General features: G+C 34.9%; 1 protein-coding gene and 1 long non-coding RNA gene across 2 annotated transcripts in view; one reads left to right on the top strand and one right to left on the bottom strand.

Annotated features, from left to right (window-relative positions):
- LOC131935766 (axotactin-like) overlaps nucleotides 1–23,864 on the bottom strand; it is a 110,968-nt gene that overhangs the window by 32,468 nt on the left and 54,636 nt on the right. The window lies entirely within an intron of this gene.
- On the top strand, nucleotides 14,871–18,051 carry LOC131935761 (uncharacterized). Its single transcript, XR_009385974.1, has 3 exons — nucleotides 14,871–15,032; nucleotides 16,928–16,989; nucleotides 17,432–18,051. It is a non-coding gene; the product is annotated as an uncharacterized LOC131935761 (long non-coding RNA).

The raw sequence follows: 23,864 nt of genomic DNA, 5'->3' as shown, positions 1-23,864 counted from the left end.
TATTAGGTCACTTTTGGTTAGTATTTTTGGCGCAGGTGGTGGTGGGAAGGTACAATGACATATAGCAAAATACTCGGGAGCAGGGAAGGGTGAAGGTACAATGACATATAGCAAAATACTACGCCAACTGGCGCATCGCAGGGTGAGGTGGATGCGCTGCAGGTACAACGACATATAGTAAAATACTACGCCAACTGGGGTTGGCGCAGGTGGTGGGGAAGTAGGTCACCTTTTGGTGACCTTGTGACGTAATCATTGACCTTGTGACGTAATCATTGACCTAGTTACGTAATTTTAATGCGTTTTTTAATGAGTTTTAATGAGTTTTTAAAATTTTAATTAATTTTTGACCTAGTTACGTAATTTTAATGTGTTTTTATTACGTAATTGTTTAATTTGTTTGATTTAAATTGTTTAATTACTTTGTTTATATTGTGTAATTTTTATTAACGAGTTACGTAATTTGATTATTTGTTTACTTTTTAATTATTTTTATTTTGTTTATTTTTAATTTAATTTTATTTTATAATTAGTTAAATTATTATTAACTAGTTACGTAATTTGATTTTAATTACTTTTGTTTATTTATTTATTTGATATATTTCTTTTCTTTGTTGTTTAATTTGTTGGTTTGTTTATTTGGTTGTATGTATGTTTAAAATTCTCCCCTACAACGCGAACGTATACTTTGTATACCACCCTTTAACCAACCGTGCAACATGTGTTACATATCGATCCGCAATCCTTTGTTTTTGTCAAACACTGGACAACGGGCGCGTTAATATTGATTCCACCCACGGGCCATCACAGCATGATGTCCCACCTAATTAAATTTTGTTATGCATCAGTGATTTTTCCCCGCTCGGTTGACAGGTCATGATGATTAACGACGTACATTAAGTGCCTCTCCGCGTTAAGTGTGGGAACATCTGTTACCACTTTAATTGATTTTTTCCCCGCTCGGTTACTAGAGTGGGAAGCCATCACGTAACAGCTGGTGCTGTAATTACGCTGAGTAAGGACATTGGTTGTAACTATTCGCTTATAGCGAGGGTCACCGAAAACAAAATATATATTTAAGGGTTGGAATTTTCTTTTAACCACCGTTAAATCAGGTTTTGAGACGAAACGAAGTCTCCGTAGGTTCGTGTTTTTTAACGGGCGACAGGGCGACTTGGTGCGTTGGTACGTGAGGTATGCGGGGTAGACATGTTTTTTACAAGTCTGGAAAAGTAATTAAGTTTTTTATGACCGTTCCGATTTTCTTTTGATCTGACCACCATTTGACCACCCTGAGCCAGATAAATTTAACAAATGTTCAATACATAGTCGCTTATAGTAACATGGGTGAGGGGTGTAAGCAGGTGGGTGAAGGTGTGAACAGGTGGGTGAAGGGGGAAATATTAACAAATGTTCAATACATACTCGCTTATAGTAACATGGGTGAGGGGTGTAAGCAGACGGGTGACGGTGTGAACAGGTGGGTGAAGGGTGAAAGGTGGGTGAAGGTGGAGAAGGTGGGTGAAGGGGGAACACGAGTAGGAGTAAAGGATATATAGTAAAAGACTCTACCACCTGAGTGAGGTGGGTGAGGAGGCGGATTTTCATTTTAATTTTTTATTTTATTTTTTCATCATCTGTTAACTTTAAGGTTCTATAACTCTATATATTTAAATACATTTTTTGATTCAAACAAGTTTCCTTTACCTAATGTAAGTACAGGTAAAGAGGGATTTCCTATAGATCTGTAATGAAGTAGGCCTTGTTGACTATGACTGGTTGTCCAGGTGTTGACATGATACACTTTTTTGAGATACACGTACACACACACACACACACACACACACGCGCGCGCGAAATTCATACTAGGTCGGTAAAGGCGGAGAGAACTTATAGGTATACATTATCATGGCGACAACAAAAGCGACCCTTATTTTATTTACATGAAAGCGTGTTTTCCAAAAAGTGTCACCAGGCCGTTGCCATTTTCGCAGCGGGGTTTATTTTAAGTGCACCTTGTGCACGTTTGTTTACATTTTAAAAGACGTGTCGCGTGTCTTCCCCACATGTCTTCCCTACTAGAGAAACGAGAGGAAAGACAACTGTTCTAAAATTAGAACAGACTTGTTTACAGCCACGAGTATCGTCCCTTGTGAAAAAAATTGCGCGTCAGAATCCTTAACAAAACAGTCAATTTCTTTAACAAGTTAAAAATAATTTAGGAAGACAAGGGTTAACAACATTAGACGCCACCATTTTTGTTTCATGTGACGACAAGACACAATACACTTTTGTAGTTTATGTCTCAAGTAGAGGGGTGGGATATTTTTTTCTTTGTAAGAGTTTTGTAAACAATGGGTAGAGGAGGCGATTACTAAGTAAGAGGGGAGAGAACGTGACTTGCATCGCGATATTTGAAAACATGGCGATGTTTAACCTCAAGCAGATTACCTTCTCATGTTCGCTTTAGTATTACAGTTTTCATCAAACTTCTTTTTGACTTGAACTTCTTTAATTTTTAAGAAAGTTTACTTATACATAAGACATTACGTCTAATTACAATTTTTTATTTTTACCACTCAATGTATTTTCTTTTTCTATATCTTACATTGTCATCTTAATTTTTGATCACCTTAGTAAAAATTTGCTTAAGATTATAAACTTCAAGTTTTAAAAAACAACAACGTTATAGTACGTCGTGTCAAATGACACACCGTTTAAAATGTCTACATTTAAAGTTCACCAATATAATGACGTAAAAACTAAATATGATATGACGTTAGCATACATATCATACAATCTAATCACTCTAAAGTACAAATCAATAATTTTTATTGATTAAGGGGCTGGGTGAGTTATTTTTATCACTATTAACCCTTCCCCTTCCCTTTGTCCGCAACCCCTTTCCCCTTCTCCCATCCCTAACCTCAATACTAACCGTACCACTACCCATTCTATTCCATTTAAGAGACAAAGGCTGTATGACAATCTTACATATCTCTTGCACCCTACCTACATCGACAACTTTGTCCGCCGCCCTCGCCCCCGTCCCTAAACACCCGCTAGATAAACAGACCGTACCTCTACCCACACTATTACTTGGACAGACAAAGTAACAGACAAATATTTATCCCCCTTCGTTTACTGTCACAAGTGACAACGTTCCCATTCAACTCTGAAACATCCATGGCCCAATTTCGAAACCAGCCTCGTTGAAAACTCCCCTGACCCTAGTTTAACTTTGCCTCACCGATTCCAAAACAGTCCTGTACCAAACACCCATGCACCAACTTTGAAACAGGGCTTGTTGAAAACAAAGACCGTCCCACTCTAGTGTAAACTCTAACCCAACCAACTCCGAAACATGGATTTGAAACACGTCTCGGTGAAACCCAAACTCCCCCGACGCTAGTTTAAACTCTTCCCTCGTCACTTCAAAAACATCCCTGTACCAACTTTGAAACACGCCTCGGTGAAACCCAAACTCCCCCGACGCTAGTTTAAACTCTACACCAATCGATTCCAAAACATGCCTGTAACAACTTTGAAACCGGCCTCGGTGAAAACAAAAACCATCCCACCGTAGTATAGACTCGGCCCCTAACACTTCCAAAACATGCATGTACTAACTTTGAAACCATCCTAGTATGGACTCTACACCTACCGATTCCAAAACACGCATGTTCCGAGTTCAAAACCAACCTTCACCGAAACTACTATGAACTCGACTACCAACAATTCCTAAACATACATGTTCCGAGTTCAAAACCAACCTTCGCCGACACTAGTATGAACTCGGCTACCAACAATTCCCAAACATGCATGTACCAACTTTGCAACCTGCCTCAGTGTTAACAAAACTCCCCGACCCTAGTATGAACTCGACTGCCAACAATTCCTAAACATGTATGTCCCAACTTTGTAACCTGCCTCGATGAAAACTTCACCGACCCTAGTATGGACTCTACACCTACCGATTCCAAAACATGCATGTTCCGAGTTCAAAACCAACCGTCACCGACACTAGTATGAACTCGGCTACCAACAATTCCCAAACATGCATGTACCAACTTTGCAACCTGCCTCAGTGTTAACAAAACTCCCCGACCCTAGTATGAACTCGACTGCCAACAATTCCTAAACATGCATGTCCCAACTTTGTAACCTGCCTCGATGAAAACTTCACCGACCCTAGTATGGACTCTACACCTACCGATTCCAAAACATGCATGTTCCGAGTTCAAAACCAACCTTCACCGACACTAGTATGAACTCGGCTACCAACAATTCCTAAACATGCATGTACCAACTTTGCAACCTGCCTCGGTGTTAACAAAACTCCCCCGACCCTAGTATGAACTCGGCTACCAACAATTCCTTAACATGCATGTCCCAACTCTGTAACCTGCCTCGGTGAAAACTTCACCGACCCTAGTATGGACTCTACACCTACCGATTCCAAAACATGCATGGTCCGAGTTCAAAACCAACCTTCACCGACACTAGTATGAACTCGGCTACCAACAATTCCTAAACATGCATGTACCAGCTTTGCAACCTGCTTCGTTGTTAACAAAACTCCCACGACCCTAGAATGAACTCGGCTGCCAACAATTCCAAAACACACATGTTCCGAGTTCAAAACCAACCTCGGTGAAAACTTCACCGACCCTAGTATGAAGACGGCCCCTAACAATTCCAAGGATGCATGTACGACCTTCGAAACCACCCTCGGTGTAACCAACACACCTCCGTCCCTAGTGTAAACACTGCCGCATCCAACTCCTAAACATCCATGGTCCGAGTTCAAAACCAACCTCGGTGAAAACTCCCACGACTCTCGAATAAACTCTCTACCTATCAATTCTAAAACATGGATGTACCAACTTCGAAACATCCCTCTGTGTTAACAAAACTCCCCCGACCCTACTATAGGCTCGACCCCTAACAATTCCAAAACATGTATGGTCTAGCTTCGAACCCTGCCTCGGTGAAAACGTCACAGACTCTAGTATGAACGGTGCCCCTAGCCAACTCTAAACCTTCCCTGGGCACCCGAATAAAAATAACTCACCCAGCCCCTTAATCAATAAAAATTATTGATTTGTACTTTAGAGTGATTAGATTGTATGATATGTATGCTAACGTCATATCATATTTAGTTTTTACGTCATTATATTGGTGAACTTTAAATGTAGACATTTTAAACGGTGTGTCATTTGACACGACGTACTATAACGTTGTTGTTTTTTAAAACTTGAAGTTTATAATCTTAAGCAAATTTTTACTAAGGTGATCAAAAATTAAGATGACAATGTAAGATATAGAAAAAGAAAATACATTGAGTGGTAAAAATAAAAAATTGTAATTAGACGTAATGTCTTATGTATAAGTAAACTTTCTTAAAAATTAAAGAAGTTCAAGTCAAAAAGAAGTTTGATGAAAACTGTAATACTAAAGCGAACATGGGAAGGTAATCTGCTTGAGGTTAAACATCGCCATGTTTTCAAATATCGCGATGCAAGTCACGTTCTCTCCCCTCTTACTTAGTAATCGCCTCCTCTACCCATTGTTTACAAGACTCTTACAAAGAAAAAAATATCCCACCCCTCTACTTGAGACATAAACTACAAAAGTGTATTGTGTCTTGTCGTCACATGAAACAAAAATGGTGGCGTCTAATGTTGTTAACCCTTGTCTTCCTAAATTATTTTTAACTTGTTAAAGAAATTGACTGTTTTGTTAAGGATTCTGACGCGCAATTTTTTTCACAAGGGACGATACTCGTGGCTGTAAACAAGTCTGTTCTAATTTTAGAACAGTTGTCTTTCCTCTCGTTTCTCTAGTAGGGAAGACATGTGGGGAAGACACGCGACACGTCTTTTAAAATGTAAACAAACGTGCACAAGGTGCACTTAAAATAAACCCCGCTGCGAAAATGGCAACGGCCTGGTGACACTTTTTGGAAAACACGCTTTCATGTAAATAAAATAAGGGTCGCTTTTGTTGTCGCCATGATAATGTATACCTATAAGTTCTCTCCGCCTTTACCGACCTAGTATGAATTTCGCGCGCGCGTGTGTGTGTGTGTGTGTGTGTGTGTGTACGTGTATCTCAAAAAAGTGTATCATGTCAACACCTGGACAACCAGTCATAGTCAACAAGGCCTACTTCATTACAGATCTATAGGAAATCCCTCTTTACCTGTACTTACATTAGGAAAAGTAAACTTGTTTGAATCAAAAAATGTATTTAAATATATAGAGTTATAGAACCTTAAAGTTAACAGATGATGAAAAAATAAAATAAAAAATTAAAATTAAAATCCGCCTCCTCACCCACCTCACTCAGGTGGTAGAGTCTTTTACTATATATCCTTTACTCCTACTCGTGTTCCCCCTTCACCCACCTTCTCCACCTTCACCCACCTTTCACCCTTCACCCACCTGTTCACACAGTCACCCGTCTGCTTACACCCCTCACCCATGTTACTATAAGCGAGTATGTATTGAACATTTGTTAATATTTCCCCCTTCACCCACCTGTTCACACCGTCACCCACCTGCTTACACCCCTCACCCATGTTACTATAAGCGACTATGTATTGAACATTTGTTAAATTTATCTGGCTCAGGGTGGTCAAATGGTGGTCAGATCAAAAGAAAATCGGAACGGTCATAAAAAACTTAATTACTTTTCCAGACTTGTAAAAAACATGTCTACCCCGCATACCTCACGTACCAACGCACCAAGTCGCCCTGTCGCCCGTTAAAAAACACGAACCTACGGAGACTTCGTTTCGTCTCAAAACCTGATTTAACGGTGGTTGAAAGAAAATTCCAACCCTTAAATATATATTTTGTTTTCGGTGACCCTCGCTATAAGCGAATAGTTACAACCAATGTCCTTACTCAGCGTAATTACAGCACCAGCTGTTACGTGATGGCTTCCCACTCTAGTAACCGAGCGGGGAAAAAATCAATTAAAGTGGTAACAGATGTTCCCACACTTAACGCGGAGAGGCACTTAATGTACGTCGTTAATCATCATGACCTGTCAACCGAGCGGGGAAAAATCACTGATGCATAACAAAATTTAATTAGGTGGGACATCATGCTGTGATGGCCCGTGGGTGGAATCAATATTAACGCGCCCGTTGTCCAGTGTTTGACAAAAACAAAGGATTGCGGATCGATATGTAACACATGTTGCACGGTTGGTTAAAGGGTGGTATACAAAGTATACGTTCGCGTTGTAGGGGAGAATTTTAAACATACATACAACCAAATAAACAAACCAACAAATTAAACAACAAAGAAAAGAAATATATCAAATAAATAAATAAACAAAAGTAATTAAAATCAAATTACGTAACTAGTTAATAATAATTTAACTAATTATAAAATAAAATAAAATTAAAAATAAACAAAATAAAAATAATTAAAAAGTAAACAAATAATCAAATTACGTAACTCGTTAATAAAAATTACACAATATAAACAAAGTAATTAAACAATTTAAATCAAACAAATTAAACAATTACGTAATAAAAACACATTAAAATTACGTAACTAGGTCAAAAATTAATTAAAATTTTAAAAACTCATTAAAACTCATTAAAAAACGCATTAAAATTACGTAACTAGGTCAATGATTACGTCACAAGGTCAATGATTACGTCACAAGGTCACCAAAAGGTGACCTACTTCCCCACCACCTGCGCCAACCCCAGTTGGCGTAGTATTTTACTATATGTCGTTGTACCTGCAGCGCATCCACCTCACCCTGCGATGCGCCAGTTGGCGTAGTATTTTGCTATATGTCATTGTACCTTCACCCTTCCCTGCTCCCGAGTATTTTGCTATATGTCATTGTACCTTCCCACCACCACCTGCGCCAAAAATACTAACCAAAAGTGACCTAATATACTACTTATGTGAGCTACGTCATAGTTAGAGATTATGTGAGCTACGTCATAGTTAGGGATTATGTGAGCTACGTCATAGTTAGGGATTATGTGAGCTACGTCATAGTTAGGGATTATGTGAGCTACGTCATAGTTAGGGATTATGTGAGCTACGTCATAGTTAGAGATTATGTGAGCTACGACCTTGCTAGACATATACTTGACTACGTCATTTGTTAGAGATTATGTGCGTTACGTCATTGTTAGAGACGTTATTTTTAGAGATTATGTGAGCTATGTCAATGCTAAACATTTACTTGGCTACGGCATAGCTAGACATTTACTTGACTACGTCATTTTTTAGAAATTATGTGCGTTACGTCATTGTTAAAGATACGCAGTTTTTAGAGATTATGTGAGCTACGTCATTGTTGGAGATGATGTGAGGTAAGTCACTGGAACATAGTGTGTGGGTTACGTCATTGTTAGAGATGAGCTGAGATAGGTTACTGTTTTTTAGAGATTATGTGAGTTACGTCATTGTTGGAGATGATGTGAGGTAAGTCACTGGAACATAGTGTGTGGGTTACGTCATTGTTAGAGATGAGCTGAGATAGGTTACTGTTTTTTAGAGATTATGTGAGTTACGTCATTGTTACAGAAAATGTAAGATTGCGTGCTTTAATTACAGAACATTTGTTACAGTAAGATGCTTTGTTTTGAAAAGAACTACATTTGTGTTTTATCATAAGGTTACTCAGTCTAAAACAAGACCATCCCCCCCCCCCCCCCACACACACACACCCGAAAGTGTATTGTTTATAAAATGCGTCTTTGAAATTAAGGCGCTTTTTAAAACTGTAAGTTAATTATTTAATTTGGCTTAATTACCCCGATTACCAGCAAGGCGATACATTTCAGCTTCATGGGCGGACTCTCATTTTAGCCCTCCCTCTTTCCCACACATCATTTTCAAAAGCGTAGACACAACCAAACAGTAAGACATTCTTAATCGGACCGCAGTCTTGCAACGCCATGGATCTAGCTGGCTAAATGAACGTTTTATACAGATAACGAAGGGTGGGGATTGGGGTGGCAATAAATATGGAGGGAAAAAAAGAATTGAAATTTAATCAGCTTCGAGTTATCGAAAAAAAAAATCTTTCAAAAATGAAAAAAAAAATCTAGACAAATTTTGTAAAAAGCGACGCACATCGATAAGACAAAACTAGCCTCATCCATCAACCCGGCATACGTTATTGCTAGACACTGTCAAGGGCCAGCCATAATACACAACCGTTCGATGCAGGCGGCTAAGGAAATCATGGAAGTAATAAACCTTTTACCACGTATGGAAATTAGCCATTACCTTATGGTAATCTGGCTAGAGAAGTCGATACCAAGATGTTTTTTTTTTATCATTTAAAGGATATCATCCAATGTTGGCAATTTAAAAAAAAAAAAAACTACGTAAGAAACCTTGTATAATATAGTTTAAATGGAAGATAATTTACGTTTACCGTAGTCATAACCTTAAGCCTTCAAATTACCATAATCTATACCCAAGGTGATGAAAACAGTACTAAAAACAGCATCAGGTTTGAAACAGATTCTCTAAACAAACAAGAAAGGTAATATCAACTAGCTCCACTAGTGTCATGGTGCCTCAACAATTATACTAAGTACCACCACCACCACCATCTTTCACTACCACCAACCCTCCCTACCACCCACCCTCCATACTACCACTAACCCTACCTACCACCACCCACCATCACCAACCCTCCCTACCCCCACCCACTACCACCAACCCTCCCTACTATCACCCCTTCCCACCGACCTTCCTACTACCACCAACCATCCCTACTACCACCCCCTACCACCAACCCTCCCTACCACAACCACCAACCCTACCTACCACCACCCACCAACCCTCCCTACTACCACCACCCCCCTCCCACCAACCCTTCATCCATACCACCAACCCCTTACCACCTATTAGTACAACAGCTCATAGATTAGCCTATCGGACTCACGTGTTTAATATCTCTACAACACAAACCAGCCCTCCCCTACACCAAACCTCCCTACCACCAATCCTCCCTACCCCTACCACCCTTCTCTACCACCAACCCCCCCCCCCCCCCTTACCACTAACCATAGATCAGCCTATCAGACTCACATGTCTAATATCTCCACTACACAAACCCACATCAGTGAGAGATCGAAGATGTCACAAAACCTGATGTTGACAGATGGTTCCAGGACAAACTCTGAGCGCTAATGATCACGGGAGCGGAAGTTAATTAGCAGGTAAACCTTGAGACCCGAAGAGCGGCATTACGGTAATGCTGAAGACGCCCAGAGCTTCAAAATTGCAGCATTATCTTTTGTCTATCTTCTGAATCAAACACAAAGATAATGGATACCATTCTTGAGCATATAGGAATAAATTTATAATAATTTTTTTACAGAAGAGATGGCAATAACATTGATCTCATGCTAAGGGTTGTAGCGATAGAAAGGGAAAATAAAAGTATTCGCAGAGAAATGACAAGCGCCAAGGGAGGTAAGTGCAACATAAAATCCGAAAGGGGAAATCACTAGTGAATCGTTGGCTCACGTAATTACAAGTTATAAAATAAATTGATTTGCAAGATGTAAAAAAAAATGAAATTGTTGATCAGAAATAAGATGAGGAATGTTTTTTTTTAACGGATGCTCTTAATGAATTAAAATCAATATAGTTGATTTTAATTTTAATTAAATTTTTTTTATACCTGATCCATTTGGTGAATGGATTCAATGATTTGTTGACTAATTCTATCTTTAAAAAAAATCGAATTGACCACTATATTGTAACAAAAATATAATTAAATAAAATACTAAAATATAAATGTCGATACAAAATATACATCTAAATACACAATCACTGCGAGGGATAAAGCAATAGAGAAAACAATTTAATTGCTACGACAGAGAGCCGTCTAGTTGATGCAAAAATTGACTCACACAAAATACAGCTATTTGCCTAAGATGTATGAATAGTCGTTCAACTACTACTATGAAGCAATCTCCGGATATGAGATGCTATGACAGTAACATGCTAGCGGTCGACTGGTGATTGGGAGAAAGTCACCTAGATTTCTCGGGGTCCTACGAAGTCCTCAAGTGTTTTAACGTGTCGTACAATGTCCTCCAGTGTTTTACCGTGTCCTACAATGTCCTCCAGTGTCGTACAGTGTCCTCCAATGTCCTAAAAGTCTTGTCGTGTTGTAGTATCCTACAATGCCCTTAATTTCCTTTCTGTGTCCTGCATTGTCAAAGAATGTCATAGTCTCCTACAGTGTCCTAATACTCTACAGTGTCCTACAATGTCCTACAGTGTCCTAGTCTACTACAATTAATTTCCTACAGTGTCCGAGTATTGTACAATGTCTTACAATGTCCTACTTTATCGTACAATGTCCTACTGTGTCCTAATATCCTACAATGTCCTACAGTGTCCTAATATCCTACAATGTCCTACAATCTTCTATAAAGCCCAACATCTTCAAATTATTGGCTTCATCTTATCGATCCAGCCTTGACTCTGCTAGTGTCAAGGTGACCTCAACACGAAGTTACCCAGAAGGCAATTTTAAAACGTGCACAATCTTCCCTTAGCCAGCGATGTGTTTTTTCCCACTCGTAATCAACTTGACGTTACATTTTCGTTTTTTCCAAAAGTTTAAACACATTTTAAAAGGGCAGATGTTCAAATTGTCAACGGAATCTGTCACAAATTTTTCATCAAACCTGGCATCAATGGTTGAATATTGGAAACATTAAAAATGCACACATAAAATGAAACATGATATTTAAAAATAGCCTATATTTCGTAGCATCAAGTATTTGTCAACATAAAAATTCGCTGTATATATAAATATATAAATATATAAATATATAAATATATAAATATATAAATATATAAATATATAAATATATAAATATATAAATATATAAATATATAAATATATAAATATATAAATATATAAATATATAAATATATAAATATATAAATATATAAATATATAAATATATAAATATATAAATATATAAATATATAAATATATAAATATATAAATATATAAATATATAAATATATAAATATATAAATATATAAATATATAAATATATAAATATATAAATATATAAATATATAAATATATAAATATATAAATATATATATATATATATATATATATATATATATATATATATATATATATATATATATATATATATATATATATATATATGTGTGTGTGTGTGTGTGTGTGCGTGTAAAAAAACACTTTACTAATCTTTTTAGATGTGATCTAAATTTGGAAAAGAATGAGGAAAAGAAGAGAGCTAGGTGTGCATACGATTTGTGGTTTGTAAATGAAAAACAAATATCACCGTATTTGAAAACATAGTGGGAACGTAGTGAAGGGAGCGTTCGCATATTTAAAAAATTATGTATTCAGCTCAGCCGTTTGTTTTTATATTAGTACTAGAACTAAATAATAATTCTACTATCCAAGAAATATAGAACGTAATAAAAACATCATATACCATTTGTAATTGCCATTCTTACTAATAAAATAAGTAATGAAATTAATGTGTTAGTTTGTTACAATTAAATATCACCCTTTTCAAATCTGTTGGGAATCAAGTGATTGGTTACCTCCCTTGGATGTTAATAAAAATTGTATGGGAAGTAATAGATTACATTTGATATTTAAACAATCTTTTGTTTCAACCTTGCAATATATTCATTATTTATTTTTATACTACTAAGATTCACCGGGCCTTCAAGTTTGAATTATATATATCTAAATATATAGGCCTATATATATCTATATATCTATATCTATATATCTATATCTATATCTATTTCTAAATCTAAATCTAAATCTAAATCTATCTATATCTATATCTATATCTATATCTATATCTATATCTATATCTATATCTATATCTATATCTATATCTATATCTATATCTATATCTATATCTATATCTATATCTATATCTATATCTATATCTATATCTATATCTATATCTATATCTATATCTATATCTATATCTATATCTATATATATATATATCTATATATATATATATATATATATATATAAATAAATTTATTTATATATAATACGAATATCCTAATATATAAAACCCCACGTTCGCACCTCTCTCTCTCTCTCTCTCTCTCTCTCTCTCTCTCTCTCTCTCTCTGTCTGTCCGCAAAATATTTTCGCCGGACATCACGTCAGAATCGGCAGCGATATATGGATACCTTTATACGGACTTTTGTTGAAAATAATATGCTAGATGTTTTAAATGTATAACCACAATTTTATTTAAAGAAGAAAAATAAAAAATAAAGGTCCTAGGACCTTTGACCACAGGTGCTTTGACCATAGGGTGTTTGACCATAGGGGGTTTGACCACAGCGGAGCTTTGACCATAGGAGCTTTGACCATAGGGCGTTTGACCACAGCGGGCCTTTGACCATAGCGGTGCTTTGACCATAGGGGGTTTGATCATAGGGGGTTTGACCATAGGGGGTTTGACCACAGGTGTTTTCTCAGCAGAGGTTCTTTGATCACAGGTGGTCTATTAACTGGTCCGGCTTTGATCATAGGTGTTTTGTCCACATAGGGTCTTTGATCTCAGGTGTTTTGTCCACATAGGGTCTTTGATCTCAGGTGGTTTGTCCAATGCTGTCCATATATGGTAAGGATTTATTTTAAAAGTTGCTAAATTATATTTTAAATTTCGACATGCAAGCTACCCAGCTGAGAAGCGATACAAGATGCTGCACGAAAAAGTACAACGTGCTGTCCAGACATATGGTCAAACAGATGTACTGACATATTTGCGTCCTATAGCACATCTGTCATTTAGTTAACCATTTTATGTATTACATCTTTGACTATATTGTTGGCACGTTTTGTATCATGTTTTATCCTTTTATCCTTTATATATGCTATGTATTTTCAAGTACATCTACATTATTTATTTGTGAAACGTGTTATATGTCGCATTATTTGTGTTTCATTTATATTTAAAATAAATCTATGAGGCCTAGCACCAGCCTTTATGAGAAGACTAAAATATAGTTCTTGGCTTTTTTTAAAATACATGTTAATTTCTATTAACGTACTTTCAGGAAACATGTATAAAATCGTGTTAATTGTATCACACCTATGATCAAAGCCGGACACAGCGCTTGTGATCAAACACCAGTTAATAGACCACCTGTGATCAAAGACCCTCTGCTAAGAAAACACATGTGGTCAAACCCCCTATGGTCAAACCCCCTATGATCAAACCCCCTATGGTCAAAGCACCGCTATGGTCAAAGGCCCGCTGTGGTCAAACGCCCTATGGTCAAAGCCCCTATGGTCAAAGCTCCGCTGTGGTCAAACCCCCTATGGTCAAACCCCCTATGGTCAAAGCACCTGTGGTCAAAGGTCCGCGCACCAAAATAAAGGCCTATTCGAATGTAGAGAAACAGTATTATTTATGCAACCGGAAAAGCATTTATAGATGTGAAAAAGAACGCATAAAACTGTGACGTCACTAATGTTTATACAATAACTAATGACGTCATCTGCCGTGTTTAGAATAAAAAGAAATGAACTATTTCATTCAAATTTGATTTAGATCTACGTACACTATGAAATGTACACAATACAATTTTTTCCGGCCTAAACTCATAAAATTTATTTTATTTATTTGGATTCTAGATCTAGAGATTCTAGATCTAGACTAGATCTAAATCTACAAATCTACGCAATAGAACTTGTAAGTTTAAACTTGTAAGTTTATCGTTCTTTCTCGCGTTAATTCGTGTCTGGTTAGCCAGGGAGAGATAAAAGTTTTCGAACTAAATCAATTGTTGTGAACGGGATTCCCATTGATAACAAAAAACATGGCGGCTATCTGTTAGTAGGTCCCGCTTCAAGATTTCAAAATCATCAAACGTTCCAGAAATGCAACAACTGTAAAAACTTTCAACGCTGTTTTGTTCATATGGATGGGAACAAACACATGTGTATGCATTTTTGAATATAAAAGTTTTGTGGCGGTAAGTATATTGATTTTATTTCTTTTGTTGATAGTTTGTCCAAGGCTAGGGGACATTACTCTGACTCTACTCAGTCTTTGCTACGAGACTTAAGATTCCCAGACCTAGACCTAGATCTAGATCTAGATCTAGATTCTAGAATCTACCTACTAAGATCTACATTGCTTTAATCTAGTTCTAAGAGTATAAGTTCATGAATTAGAATATATTAGATCTAGATTCTAGATCTAGTATTTTAGTGATCTAGATAAAATATTAAAAATATTAAGAAAAGGATGACGGTAAAAACTAAAACAACAGGAAAATGAGGATGACTTCCAGTCTCACTCAGCCTACGACTTACTTATTAAATATTAATCGAATCTAAATTCTAGATCTAGATATTAGATCTAGATATCTAGAACTTAGACAACAATGTTAATGTTAATAGACCTAGATCTAGATCTAGCTAGATTACTGAACTAGACTCTAGTACTGATTACTTAGTGATTACTGTTTAATATTTTAGAAGTAGGCCTATTACTGCCTATTAGTATTATATTATATTATATATTAGTTATTAGAAGTAGCTTGTAGATAGATGGCTAGATAGATAGTATTACTAGATCTAGATAGAGATAGTAGTAGTAGAATAGATCTAGATCTAGATTCTAGTTGCAGATGGTAGTATGGTAGGCCCTATATCTAAAATCTAGATCTAGAGAATCTAGTAGATCTAGATAGATTCTAGATCTAGATTAGATCTAGTTTAGGTAAAACCTACCCTAGTTAAGTTTAGTAAGAGCTAGTAATGCCTAGTAAGGCTAACCTGTTTTTAATTTTAAATTAATTTTTTTATATCTAGAATCTAGACTAGATTAGATCTACTCTAGCTATTTACTAGATCTAGATCAGTAGCCAGTAGAGTGATTAGAGTAGTAGTAGAGTGTAGTGTAGAGTACTGTAGACTATTGTAGAGTGTAGGTACTAATAACTAGACTGAAACTAAATTAGACTAGAATCTAGGTCTAGATACATTTAGGGCTTACAGACTTATCAGACTACAGTGTTGCAATGAGTAGATCTAGTAATATATAGATTAAATTTAGTTTGAAATTGTTACAGTAGTGCTACTACTTTTCTAAGTAGTAAGTAGTGTAGACTACTAGAAGAGCAAGATGATAGATCTCCATCAAGCTACAATAGAGTTTAGTTAGTAGTTAATTAGTCATAGTAATAGTACCAAAAGCAGTGTAAGTAGCACAGTAAAAAAAAAGTATTACTAGGCCATCTATTATTGTATTAGGCCCTTTTATTTTTAGCAAGTTAAAGTTTGGTTAAGTACTAGTCTTCTAGCAAGTTGCCTAGTAGTAAACTTATAAACTAGATCATGTGTATTAGTACTATTAGACTTGTAGGCTAGTCTTGTTAGTCTAGACCAGGGACTATATTAAAATCTACAATTGATAACTTTCGGCCTTTTAGTATAAGCCTAATTATTAATTAATTACAGGGTACAAAAATTAATAAATTGGTCAGAGTCAGTATGGTTACAGTTAGCTGTTAATAGAATTAAGTTTTAGATCTATTGACTACAATTTTTAGTTACAAGTAATGAAAATGAAACTAATAGTTTTGTAATAGTTAAGATATGGTTAACTGTAAACCAGATATTTTAGTTTTTAAGACAAGCTAAGTAGATAGAAAACTGAACCTTTATAATAAATTAAACCTTTTATAAATATAAATATATATATATATATATATATATATATATATATATATATATATATATATATATATATATATATATATATATATATATATATATATATTAATATCTCATATTAGTTAAATAATTATTTTAATATAATATATGGATAAACTTAATAATTTATTATATTTAAATTCCCTAGGTACTTGGCAAGCAATTTTCTCACACTTTACTGTGGCTATTGGTGCTGATCTTGAACTAAAGGTGAGCTGAATTTTTTTTTTATAATAAGCCATTTTTCAGCTTAAGCCCAAGTTTGAAATCGATTCAGTGTTCTAATTCTTAAAGAATATGTTGCTACTAAGATTATATACTGTAAGTATTAATATGTATGGCTTGATAGTGGGACTGTCAGACAGTAGCTTTCACATTTCTATCCTAAAAGATAAGAGTTCAGATCCCTGGCTTTAGTCCTGGTATGATCTCCTTAGTCTCATGAGTACCAGCTCTCATGAGTACCTGGCTCAAGATAGGGAAATTAAAGGTGGCTGGGTATATACCTCTGAACACTCTAATTTTACATTCAAATGTCACAGAAACAGGTGAATTTTAATTCAACTGCTATATTGGCTGTCTGTTTTAATCAATGATTAATTTTTTTCATATTACAGAAAGCTGTTAAAAATATTATTTATTTAATTTCTAGGTAAATGGAACAGCATGGATGTGGATTTTTAGACACAAGGAAGCTGAATTTAACTTTTAATGAAGAATTTAAATGATGATTGTCCATGAAAAGAAATATTAATCATATACATTGTAATGCTGTATTGATGCATCTTCTGTTTTAAGTAATTAAAAAACCATCCATTTATGAAATTATTTTCATTTTTTTTTTTCAATTTTAAAACTGTAGTTCTGTTTTGTTATTTGAAAACAATGATGAAAGTATACTGAACTGCCATTGAGATATTAATATAAATGCTATTGTTTATAGTTTAATTCTTTCAGAAGCAACTATATTGACATCAAAACTGAATCTTTATTGTACACTAAGTATAAAAGCTTACCCGCAAACCAGTCCATGTCAACAATTTATTGACATTCAAACATTAAATTTTTTTAAAGGTGATTTTTCTTAAATAAAACAGACTACTTTCATATGGGATAAGAAACATTTAATTTTGAAATTGATTGGTTTATTAAATTTTAATGGAGCTGAAACTAAAACACTGGGTACAAATTTATTATTACTTTGTTTCTCAGAAAATTGCAAATTTTGAACATAAGAACTGTGGGAAGTAGGCAATGATGTTAAAATATCTCTTGAAACTTGAAGAAATTATGGAAGGTTTAGAGATAGAAAACAACATTTCAGAAGATGATGTTTGAAATAATGGTAAAATATCTTTAGCAATTGTCACTGAATAAATATTTTCAATAGACAAATCACATTTAGATATAGAAGAATAAGGTATGTCTTCAGATTTTCTTATCAGCAAAGATCCTGGGTGATTCTCTTTGTTACCATCGGTCAAACGACAAGCCAATTCTGGAAAATTCATTGGGTTCTTTGCCTGGGCAGCTAAAAATATTTAAATTAAGTTCATGCAAGGCTTTAGAAACATCAATTGGATAAAACTCTATAATTTCATTAACTTTTTATTAATATCAGCTCCAAAGGAATAATATAAACAAGTTACACATCATCAATAAATCAAATTTGCAGATATTTCCATTTCACCAAACTTTCTCTAAGTCATAATATATATTTTAAATTCATGGCATTTTGTTAGGCTAGATATGTTGACTTTTATTTACCACAATAATCTGATTATATAAATTAGGATTACCCAGCTATCATACATTCTTCTTTTTACTGCCCTCCTTTATGAGGGGGAGGCAAAAATCATCATAAAATGTGTGATGCAATTTACAGATGAACCCTCTCTCTCTCTACCCCTCCCCTTATATATATATATATATATATATATATATATATGTATATCTACATAATCTCTAAAATCATGTTGGTACCTCTACCTGTTTGAATGTTAGGCCCATTTCCTTCAACTGTTTCTGTGTGGATCTTCTCCATGGGGGGTCATCTATAAATGACGTCACGCATTTTTTTGACGATTTTTACCTCCCCCCCCCTCCCCCTACACATCGTCACAAAAAGCCAGACCCCCACCCCCTAAAATGACGTCACACAGTACTAGATTCTAGATCTAAATTACTACAGTTGCCTACACTCTAGATTTTGTTCTTAAGTTCTACAACAAGACTACACTAAACTTCGCTAGATCTAGAATAATCTAGATTCTATATATAAATTGATATTGAACATATTCTAGTCTACCTGTCTTAAAGTAAATAGCCTATTTAGTAATTTAGTAATTAATTCCACTCAACTACACTGTAAAATAAAAGAAACTAGATCTAGTATCTAGATCTCTAGACTACTCTTGAGTCTATAAATTAAAAATAAATCCTGTATGTCGAATGTTACTGTCTAAGTCGGAATTTTCAAGAGGGTTTTTTTTTAAGTCATAGATCTAGATCTAGATATAGAATTCTAGATCTAGAAATCTAGACTCTAGATCTAGGTTATATATATTTATTAATTAAATTAGGCTTGATTTCAGATTTACGATTGAAATCTTTTAGGCCTATAAATATCATATTTTATATGGATTATAGATGTATTATTATTATACAGGTTGTATTCTAGATCTATCTAGATCTATATAAAATATAATATATTTGTGTGTGTGTGTTATTTTAAACTTAATTTACTTAAAACAACTTATTGTCGGAGTTTTTTTTATTCCAAAAACGAAAGTAGATTTCATAACTTAAAAAAAAATAAATAAAAAATATTCACATTTGGTTTGAAAAAACAAAAAAACGCCAGCTGGCAACTACCGGAGCGAGAACTTGGTAAGCTACTTTAACAACTTACAAGCCCAATATCTAGATCTAGATCGAGACGTAGACGCTAGGATCTAGATGTAGACTCTAACTTCTCTAGAATCTATTCCAAAAATAAATTTCTATATTAGGACTAAACTATTTCAAGACATAATTATTTTATACAAAATCTTTGTTTGGAACTGGCTAATTTCAACATTTGGGATAAAAAAAATAATTTGAAAGAATAGGCATATTCGCGTAAGTTAAGATTTTAAAATACGTCTTTCATTCTCCGAAATTTATAAGGTGCCTATATAGCGGAGATGATAGTGTACCCACGCAGGTGGTGCGGGTTCGAGATGCACCAAGTCAACTTGGTTAATCTATTTTTTTTTTTATTTTGCTCGGGCTAAACTTAAAAAAAAATTAAATTAGGATTCTAGATCTAGATCTAGATGATCTAGATCTACGGAAAAACTAGACTTACACAGATGTAGACCCTACCTAGATCTAGAATCTATTCGAACAATACATTTTTATACTAAAGTATTTCAGGCCTTAATTACTTTATTGAAATATTTGTTTATCTTTGCAATTTGCTAATCTCTATAATATATAAAGCAAAGTTGTCGGGTGTCCGAAATGGCACTTTCCGGCGCCGCAGGCGCTTCAAATTTGGCAGGATCTTGCCTTGGGGCGACAGAACACGAGGGCCGGTTGGCCGAAAAGTCTACGATGAGGGGGTCAAAACTGACTTCGACTGACCGGCGCCTTATATAAGCTATAAATCGAAAAAAAATGTCCACAGAGGAACCTCTTCATAACTCTTGAGGTCGTAGACCGACCCTCGGGCGAATTAATTCAGCATTCAAATTCTCAATGTTTTCGAAAGCCTAAGCGAAGCTGGGCAGCATGCCTAGTATATATATATTGGAGAGAAGAAGTATATAATAAGGGAAGGGTTGGGACAGTTTTGTTTGTGTTGCGCACCGATCCCGGCAGACCGTTTTCCAACGGGAAAGTTGACGCCTAGTTGAATTTAAAAAAATCATGTGTATATGTGTATATATGTGTATGTCTGTAAGTTGTGTGTGTGTGCGAGGGAGGAGAGAGAAAGAGAGAGAGAGAGGTCATTTGCACAGATTCTATTAAATCTGGCTTACACAATGGCTGCACATATGAACCTACTTTTCCATCATCTACAATACAGTCAAGGATTGGGTGCCAGCCAGTGTCATCTATCTGATTTTTCTAGAGACCTTTTGACCTATGAGATTGAAATTTATTTCTACGCCAAGATTTACTTTACTTGAACACACTGTCTTATGGATATTCCCGTTCCACGATTTTCCCAGAGAAAATCCGCACTAGAAACAGAAGCAGTGACCAATTTAGTCTGAATGGGATATTCCCGGTCATGTTCCATCAACAAGCTCAACAAAGTTGGCCAGATTTTTTAGTAGGTCTATGCCAAATCTTGACGGGGGTGAATCTCTACAATAAGGTATCTGACATAATCCAGAATCACTAGCCTGATTTTTTTTCCTTTTGGATACGAAGGCATGACTTGTGGAAAACAATAGGGCTTGTAAGTAGGTCACCAACTTTTCGTTTTCGATCTTTCCAGCCAGTTGATTTTTTTTAAAACAAATGTGAATATTTTTATTAAATCGTAAATAAAATAAATAAATAGAAAATGTACCTCCGATATTGTTAAATTATTTAAAATCGTAAACATTGATGATACTGACTAAAAGATATAGCTAGCTTAAAGAAAAATAAAGCCTATGTTAAATAGTGTTTTTTTTTTCAAGAAGCGTGTATTTTGCTGTTATTTATTCGAATCCGAAACCAGTTTTCCTAAACATAGTTATAGTATTAATATAATATTTTTGTGTGGCATAGGCCTACCAGTAAGCTACTAAATTTGTTTCTATTATCAGTAAAAAAATTAGTCGAGTTCAGATAAAGGGCTTTTTTTTTACATTTTAATGCATTCTTTATTTGTGATATTTTTTTTGCGATTTGTGAATATGATAAAAGCTTTTTTTCCTTAATTTTTAGAATTTTTAATGTGAGATTTATTTACCTCTATCATTAACCTTCATACCGTTAATATAAATATAAACAAAACGCAGCTTTTAATTAAATGTCACCTACAACTATAGTCTTAACATTATACACTGTTGAATAATTAAATGAACTCCCACACATACTACATAAATAACGTTTAATCTACTCAACTCGTTTGACCAACCCTACATTCCTACAAATGCGAGGACAGGCTGAATTAATGTCCATCTAAAAGACCACGGCCTTTTATTGCCCTACTTGGCAGACTAATCACATAAAATATTTTTGGGCTGTGGCGTCGGGTATTACCCCTATCGTCACCCAGTCTACGTTTTTTTTTCCATTTTCTTCTCAGAAGGCGTTTTACTCTGTATAACACCAGAAGACTAGCCGGCGGACGCCTGTGGTTTTTTTTTTGTGTGGCAACAGTTTGAATGAACACTTCACTTGAGACCGGCCATTAGGGGAGTGTCCTCCTATCAGGGAAATTGAGATGACACCCATCCATCTAATCCAGTCAGTGACTATTGAGAAAATCGCATTACTTGTACGGGTTGATGTGCGGGCTGGCGGATACAATTACTCAAAGAGTTTGTACATGGGCAGGGGGTGGTGGTAGAGGGAATAGTTTGAGAATCCCCTTATGAACCATATTCAATGAGAGGGGAGAGAAGCGAGACGAGACGTTCTTGTTTTTATCAGTGTAAGTTTGATGTTTTAGTTTAACTTGAGGTTGGGGTAAGGATTTAGATGTGGCTGTGGTTTGAGTTATAAGATGGTTTAGTTTTATGACTAAAGAGTAAGGATAGATTTAGTGTTAGTTTAAAGTTGTTTAGTAAAGTAAAGTTGAAAGTGAAGGCGGCTGGGCATAGTGCTGACCACACTATCTCTTCATTTGCCGAGGTCACACAAACAAGTGAACTCTACTTCACTTGCCCTATAGACCGTCAGGTTTGAAAAGGGAACTTATTTACTTGCCCTATAGACCGTCAGGTTTGAAAAGGGAACTTTACTTTTTTAAAGTTGTTTAAATTATTGCGTTAGGTGTAGTGTTAGGTTTAATTTTCGGTTTCATTGAGAATTAAGCACAGGATTGTAATGTTATGTTTTTAATTTAGAGGGGTATCATACAATCTTATGAATATTTTTCAGGATTGTGGTGTTATATGTTTTTAAGTTAGATAGGTATCATACAATCTTATGAATATTTTTATTATCTGTGTGCTTGAATAAGTTGAATTGCTTCTTAACAACATCTAGTTTAAATTAAAGAATAACAGTGCTCAATCATATATAACTCGGCAAAAAATGAAAGCTTAACGTTCGAAAGTAGGATTGTTTTGGCAATGTAATATTTTAAAAAAAACATACGTTAATATAAATAATGAAGAACATAATAGGCTTTCAACTCTAAGCAACATTGTATTAAAAAATAAAATTGATTATAAAAATACGCATACGAATTACAGATAAACGCACTTATTAATATAACAGCTCCGATTATTTCCCTTATAAGTGTTCAGCTTAAGTTGATAATGGCATTCCGTAATAATCGACGTATCAGCTATGGCGGAACGAAGTGGCTTAATTTACCAAAATTTCACCGTTTATTCTAATGTAATATGTGTAAATACTGCAGTGGCTGTTAATAATGCAGATAATGGGCAATAATATTACATGCAGCTTTGTCACTGTGTATTATATATATATATATATATATATATATATATATATATATATATATATATATATATATATATATATATATATATATATATGTATGTATGTATGTATGTATATATATATATATATATATATATATATATATATATATATATATATATATATATATATATATATATATATATATATATATATATATATATATGTATGTATGTATGTATATATATATATGTGACGAGCGAACATTTATCCTGCCGACAACGCCAATTGTAACGAGCCAACAGTTACCATGCTCGCAACGCCACATGTAATGAGACCTAATTGCCTGTAGTGCCACGTGTTAACGAGTTTAACCACTCATTCTAGACAACATTGACCACAGTATAGATACTCAAGATGCAGGTTCGCTATTGATCCTTTATTACATGAATCAAGAAATGCTTCATAATAACACAATAAATCAACAG

The sequence above is a fragment of the Physella acuta genome, unplaced genomic scaffold (assembly GCF_028476545.2).
Source record: "Physella acuta isolate Inbredline_101_S28 unplaced genomic scaffold, ASM2847654v3 ptg000157l, whole genome shotgun sequence".
NCBI lineage: Eukaryota > Metazoa > Mollusca > Gastropoda > Physidae > Physella > Physella acuta.
The sequence above is the reverse complement of the archived record's forward strand: the minus strand, read 5'-3'. Positions and strand labels throughout refer to the sequence as shown.